Raw genomic sequence first — 7,267 nt, 5'->3', positions numbered from 1 at the left:
TCTGCCGATCTCGTTTTTAGAAATAGAGGAGTCAATAAACTGTGTGTAAAGAGGAGGAGGAAGAGGAGGAGGAGGAGGAGGAGGAAAAGGAGGATGAGGAGGAGGGGGAGAGAAGTATGTAAGAGCGACAGAAACAGGGAGGACAGCTAGAGGAAAAGAGAAAGAGGGAGTGCCAGAGAGAGCGAGACTGAGAACAAGAGAGAAGAGGCGGAGGAGAAAGGGAGGATGTGGAGGAGGAGGAGAAGGAAAGGAGAGGAAGAGAGAAGGGGAAAAGAAAAAGAAAGAAGAGGAGGGAAGGAGAAAAAGGGAAAAGAGATAGAGGAAGGGAAAGGCAGGAAAATTAGACACTGAGAGAAAGAGAGAGAGGAGAGAGAAAGAGAGAGGGGGGAGAAAGAGAGAGAGAGGGGAAATATAGCCTCTCTCACGAGTTGGATTCTGTTAAGGTTAAAAAGTTAGATCGTAGATCGCGAAATTAAAAACAAACACACGCTACGGGATTCTCGGCTCTACTGCACCATCCGTGCATGTGCCGCGGCGAGCTACCCGTAGATTCCAGAGTTTGAACGCATGCGCAGCATTCGTTTTGCGCATACGTCTCGCGCGCATTGGTTCTTGCGTACCTCTATCGGCGCGCTTCTACCGCCCACTACCATATACGGCCTCTGCGTACGCGAGAGTACTGAGGTACGCGCCATACCATCGTCGCATACAAGTTGGATAATTCAGGGCCGCAGTTATCTAGTAGTGTGCCCTGCATCTTACGATCTTCGTGATTCATGAGTAGCCAGCCGTTTCGTGAAACTCTTTTTGTTAACGGAACATCACGAAACACGTTTATTCACATATCTTGCCGTTGTGCGAGGGACCACCAGATTCAAGGACGTTTATCTATACGTGACCGATCTATCCCATAGATTTTCTTCTTTTAATTACACGCTTCTCATGGAAAAAAAAACATTTTTATTGCACGCCACATTTTTATTCCTTGAATTTACTCCTTCTTTGGCATTCCTATTTATTTCTCAACGGCCGTTTGTGTCTCGTTTCTCAAAATTCAATAAAATTAGCTGATCATCTAACGAAACACACGTAATGCTTTAAATAAACCGCAAGCTAAATATAGATTTCGACTTTAACTCGATATTTTAGAGTCAGCTGAAAATCATTTTCTACGGGAACTTTATGAAGGAAAAAACTGCATAAAATGGCATCGACGTGAATGTTGTAGCATTTATTAGAAATATATTTATGATAATATAAGAACTTTTAAGACTCGTATGTCTAAAAATATTTATTTGAAAATTAAACAACGAGTATATAATTATGTAACATATTATTGCATATTATTTATGTACACGAATGTTCAATCTATAGAAGTATTCGATGTAAAAAAAAGATACTTTTCCAACTTTATATACATCGCTAATAAATCTTATACATAAGATTATTTTAATTAAAGCACATTTATGTACATATTTTCATTCAATATATTTTAACTATATACAAGTATTTCAAGAACACAATTTTTAAACCTAATTTTTTAACGATTTCCTATAAAATTTTATTATACTTTCAAAATTTTTAACGAAAATGCGACAAATCTTGTAAATTTAAATGTATCATTCTAAGCATCCTGGTTATAAAAATTAAGTATCTTTATTACAAATTAAATGACATCGTTAAATTTGACTACAAATAAGAAGAAAATTCACTAAAATTAACTAAAAAATTAAATTAGTCAAAATAATCTTCTGTATGTCACTGTGATCTAAGTAAGAAAAATAAAAAAATAAAAAGGGCAAAAATAGAAAAATGTGTAAGAGTCAATTCGATTAGTCTAAAAAAACTGTAATAATTGCAAATAATATTTAAATGCGGTATGTTAATTTTTAATTGAACACATAACGTGAATAATGAATATGATTTATTTTAGCATGTGCAAAACCCTTCCGATTATGATATTACGAAGTATCAACGCGTTCAACTGCGTTATAATCTCGAAGCAGTATACTTTAGAATGTATAATTAATGCTTCTACCTACTTTCAATTTGCAGCCACGCAGAGTATCGTATCGTAGATTCGAACTACGCATTGATTGATGTATCGCAGAGGTCACGATACTGATTAACAAATAATTTCATGTATTCTCTGAACTGAAATGCGTTAAATAATAGAAACCATTTTAAAAATAGCATTCTCAGTGGAATAAATGTAATGATAATTTTGTAATGTGTAAATTTACTTAATTAACTATTGTCATACGTAAATAAAAGATGTAACTTGCTAGCTTGAGTCACAACTACATATTTAGCAATTACTTCACGTGTAACTTTTGTTACACAAACAGATAAATTATGAAACACATACTGCAAAAATTTCGTCATGCACTATTTACTGCTTATTTCTTTTTATTGTAGTTTTATTTTAGCATTATTTATTTATTTTCGTATTATTTTAGAATTTAATATTAATAAAATTAATATTTAGTTTTAATTTAATATATATTTAATAAAAATATTAATTTTAATATTTTAATTATTAACATCAGAGTCATTGACAGTTAATTTATATTTCTCTTTTTATTTCTTTATTTATTTTATTTGTGTACAAATTACTATATAATTTGATTATTTTGAAAGTGTAAATGTAAAGCATAAACAAAAATTATTATACGAAATATCGATATAAAGTAGAGACAAGTATTTCGAAATGTTGAAAGCTTTAAATTCGTCGAAATCCAACAAAATTTATGAATTTTGGGAATTAATAGATGTAAGATTGATGCATAAAGAATTACCAAATTTCTGAGAATAAAATTTTCTTTTACAGATGAACATCCCATGGTTCAAATCTTAGTGTTTTCAAGAAAAATTTAGATTTAAACATTTGTATATATTTTAATATTTTTGTTAGCTATGGTTAATAAAAGTATATATAAAACTTTCGTTGAGATTTCAGTTTTTGAAACGAAATATTCCAGCTGCAAAATAAAATCAGCATTTTAAGCTTCAGGAGTTTCTAGATTCGAAAGTTTCGAAAGTCTTGCAATCTTGAAAAGTTTTGATTTCAAGTCTCGAGAAAAGCATTAAATTAAATGAAAATTTATTAATCAGTATAAATTTATATTCGTTTTATTATTTGCGTTAGCTTCTATACATATCAATTTTTATATTATATATATTGTTATTAAACATGTATAAAGCAACACTTATTTTCACACTTAACTCAACACTTATTTATTTTCATTATTTCATTATTCACACTGTTCTAATTAATATCAATTATATTCTCTGTAGTTAGATACATATTATAATTTGATAATTCTAGTATTTATTGGTAAATCTTGAAACATAGAACCATCATATAAAATTGTTATATAAAAGTATAATATTATAATTAAATTAATCAAAAATTATATTTTATTTTTAATATAACGCGAATCGAAACACATTATGATTAAAAGTATTATTTGTGCATTTGACTTTCTTATTACTATTGCTGAAAATATTTTCGAATAAAAATTTGATTAGGGTTTGTTCGTAACATCATAAGTCTGATCAAAATAATTTTCTCATGCTTCCACAATTTCTTCATTTACAATAAATTATTTATTAAATAACTCTTTCTAATTACAAAAAGTTTCACGTATGATTCTTCAAATTTTTATGCTTATCTTCAATCACTAATTAAGAAAGTTTTATACTATTGCGCGTTAAGGTTGTTTTCTATTCCTTCACAAACATGGACTATTCCTTTATTAATTTTACATCTATTTATTTATATTTTTTTTTATTTTCTTTATTTACATCTTATTTATTTCTTTATTGTTATACATTTTTTATGTATATTTTATATATATTTTCTTAAATTAATTTGTTCATGGTTTGGGTTAGGTAGATGAAATAGTAGTTTTGTTAGGTATACTTACCTGTATCAAGCCATAGTCCTGGAAATTTCGATTATCATGCGAGCTCAGTTTTTCGTCACAAGCGATGATACGTTTTAAATATGGATTCTGTTTATTTCTCTGAAGTAACAAGATGGCTATCTCCATTCGCAGAAGCATCTCTATACCGCTTAACTCACGAGAAACCCATTTATTCATCTTTACATTTTCCATTTGAGCCAAGTGACGAATAATTGTAGAATGGCTTACTTTCGTTTGCAACGCTGTTTCTCTCGCAGTTTCACGTTTTCAGTAATATTTCTTAGGTAATATTATTTCTCATTACGATGCCATTTTCTAACGAAGAATAATCATTGTTGAATTTCGCGAACCAATATCGAATCCTATTAGTATTTATATAATGTCACGTTTATGTCTTCAACAATTTTTATGGTAGTATTATAGTAAATTATATACACTTTGTATATACTTAAGACAAATTGTTTAATGCGTTATACTGTCTGTTGTAAATCTTGTTGGTGTTTGAAACACGTGTATTGCAAAGTTCTTTTTGTTGGATGTAGCTAATAATTAATTGGCACACCTGGAGGTTTGGCAAACTCAGGGGAAACATTTCTCGTACAACTATATAATAGAATGCTACAAATGCGATGTAACACAAAGTATTTCAAGGGTATCGATGAATGAGTTGATCTAGGCTGATTTATTATTTAAAAGTAAAAGTTGAAATTGCAGGTTTAATTTGGTTCAGAGGCTTCGTATTTTATGATAATTAATTTTATAATTTTAGATAAAAATTAAATAATCGGTCACAGATTTGAATAAGAATATTTATTAAAAACGAAAAATTAAAATTTTTTTATCAATTTTTTGTATTGAAAAATTGCTTCGAAAGATTTTCGTGGCAAGAAAGGATCACAAATTGTTCATAGTGACTAAAATTTTTGAAAGATATAATAAAAGTATAGTAAATTTTCAATTCCCAAAGTCATATATTCTTTTCAATTTGATTAAGTGCATAATACAATTTTGATTTTATAATTATATAAGCTATATATAGATAAAATTTATTATACTGAAATCAGTATGTCTAAAACCATCTTTTTCAATCTTTTATATAACTAGCATATACCTTGTGTAAATAGATAAACCTATAATTATAGTATGAAATAATAAATAAAATAATATATAAACAAAAGTACATGTAAATAATTATATATATACACATACGTGTAATTATGTATACTTATATGTATATAATTATATATTATATCTTACATATTTATGAAATCATTATATACTATTACATTATATTTTATATCTTTACTGTTCTATAAAGTACATATTTTATGTATATTGTATTACACTACATTACATTGTATACTATATACAGTAACTATAGAAATAGTGGTATATATTACTATATCTAGTATATAGAAAAAGTATATATACTACAGGCAGAATCATATAGTATATATTACATATATGTAATGTAGTATACAAAATACATAAAATATGAGCTATATACACAGAATAGTAAAAATACAAAATATAATGTACTAGTACACAATGATATGTAATATATGTAATATATACTAAATTCTGTCCGTAGTATATATACTTTCTGTACTATTTCTATAGTTATTTCATTATATACATATATAATAAAATACAAATTGCATGCATACTGTACTATACTATTTTTATAGTTTTATAGTTACATGTATATAATGACTTCGTAAATAAATATATATAAATAAGTATATAAATACTTCGCGTTAAGAGGATCAAAAACTTAAATTGAAAAATTGAAAAATTTTGTGTACAATTTTTGTGCCGATTTTGATTTCAATGTACTAATAAGCATTATTAAACGAGAAATGCGATATGGTTAGTAGAATGTTGTCGAATGAAATGGATAAGAAAATACATGTCATTTTTTCTTGAACTTTTAATTGTTGGTTTAAATGATAAGTTATCTCACATGATTAATGCTTTTAATTTCTTCGGAATATACTATTGATTTCACGTTAAGTAAGAGTAATTTATTTGCAGCCTTTGTAAAATATTTGTATTTGCAGATTTTCAAAGTCAGTTAACACAGGAAATAAATTTTATATAAAATGTATATACTTCTTCTACAATTTTCATTAACTTTTACACAAGAAAACGATTCGCATGTATTTTTGTCATCAATATTTTATCAATACTCTATGTCATTCTACTTTAAATATGCGTAATGCAACGTCGTAAGTAGGAATTTACTTGATAATTTAAATTGTATTTTTGAGCAGAAAATATTGTATAAACATATTCCTAAACATTGTGAATCATTAAAATATTAATAAAAGTAGTCAATTTCAGTGTTGTTGTTACGAACTTGCTACTATCAATTTTGTTGTTGCCAAGTTGCTTATTTCTATTTTGTCATTGCCAAGATGCTAATTTCGATTTTGTTACATCTTGACGACCTAATTACATATTTCTTTCCATGCTGTGACTCATGGGACATGACTCTTACTTCATTCGATTAAAAAAAATGTAATTAAATAAAAATGTAATAACCTTTTAAATGCAGAAAACTAGCTTTGTTGTAAAAATTGTATATAATAATCTTTTCAATTTCATTATTTTGCTTAAAATGTTATTTCAAGAAAATCTAGAACATATTATTACATTTTCTAAAGCTTAAAAAATTTTGTAAATATTGGAAGATATTTGATAAATTTTTGATTCAAAAGATACTAATACATAAAGCAGTGAAAAAGTTTAAAAAATGTTGGAATAGTTTGTCTGACTTAATTTAGTCCATTGTTTATAATTTGTTTATAATTTTTGAAACTACTACTCCTAATCTTTGACTTGAAATTCATATATTGTATTTATTTAATTAAAATTTAACATTAAATTATTTTTATAAATACATAAAAATAGCTGCCTACTTTTAAAAACATTACTTAAATTTCAAAATTTATGATTACAATTAAAAGAAGACATAACCATATTATTAATATATAGTTCCAAAGAAAATTATCTATTGTGATTGAAAACTTAAAAATTAATCATTTCCAAGTAACTTACTACAATATTATTAAATTATGTTCCTTGAATAATTTTTCTGTATCTGTCTTTTGTAAGAAAACAGAAGTGTCATATATCACAAAAATTTTTTAATCATGAATAATCTCATAAATTATTTACAAAACTTTTGTAATATCAATTTTCATATTTTATTGAAATAATCGAATTACATATATTTTTCACGTGTTTTTATAAAAAATAAATTTTGGTCACTGTGGTCTGATTACTACACTATACATTTAAATGTAATTCACAGCATGTTATGTAAATAACTTTTA

General features: G+C 26.8%; 1 protein-coding gene across 1 annotated transcript in view; it reads right to left on the bottom strand.

Moving 5' to 3' along the window:
* how (protein held out wings) overlaps nt 1-639 on the bottom strand; it is a 49,844-nt gene extending 49,205 nt beyond the window's left edge. The window contains exon 1 of the mRNA XM_017912138.1: nt 621-639. The gene's annotated coding sequence lies outside the window, so the exon portion shown is untranslated. The remainder of the gene's footprint in view (nt 1-620) is intronic.
* Nucleotides 640-7,267: the final 6,628 nt, after the last annotated feature.

The sequence above is a fragment of the Eufriesea mexicana genome, unplaced genomic scaffold, assembly GCF_001483705.2.
Source record: "Eufriesea mexicana isolate 0111107269 unplaced genomic scaffold, ASM148370v2 scaffold325, whole genome shotgun sequence".
NCBI lineage: Eukaryota > Metazoa > Arthropoda > Insecta > Hymenoptera > Apidae > Eufriesea > Eufriesea mexicana.
This window is presented reverse-complemented; position numbering and strand designations above follow the sequence as displayed.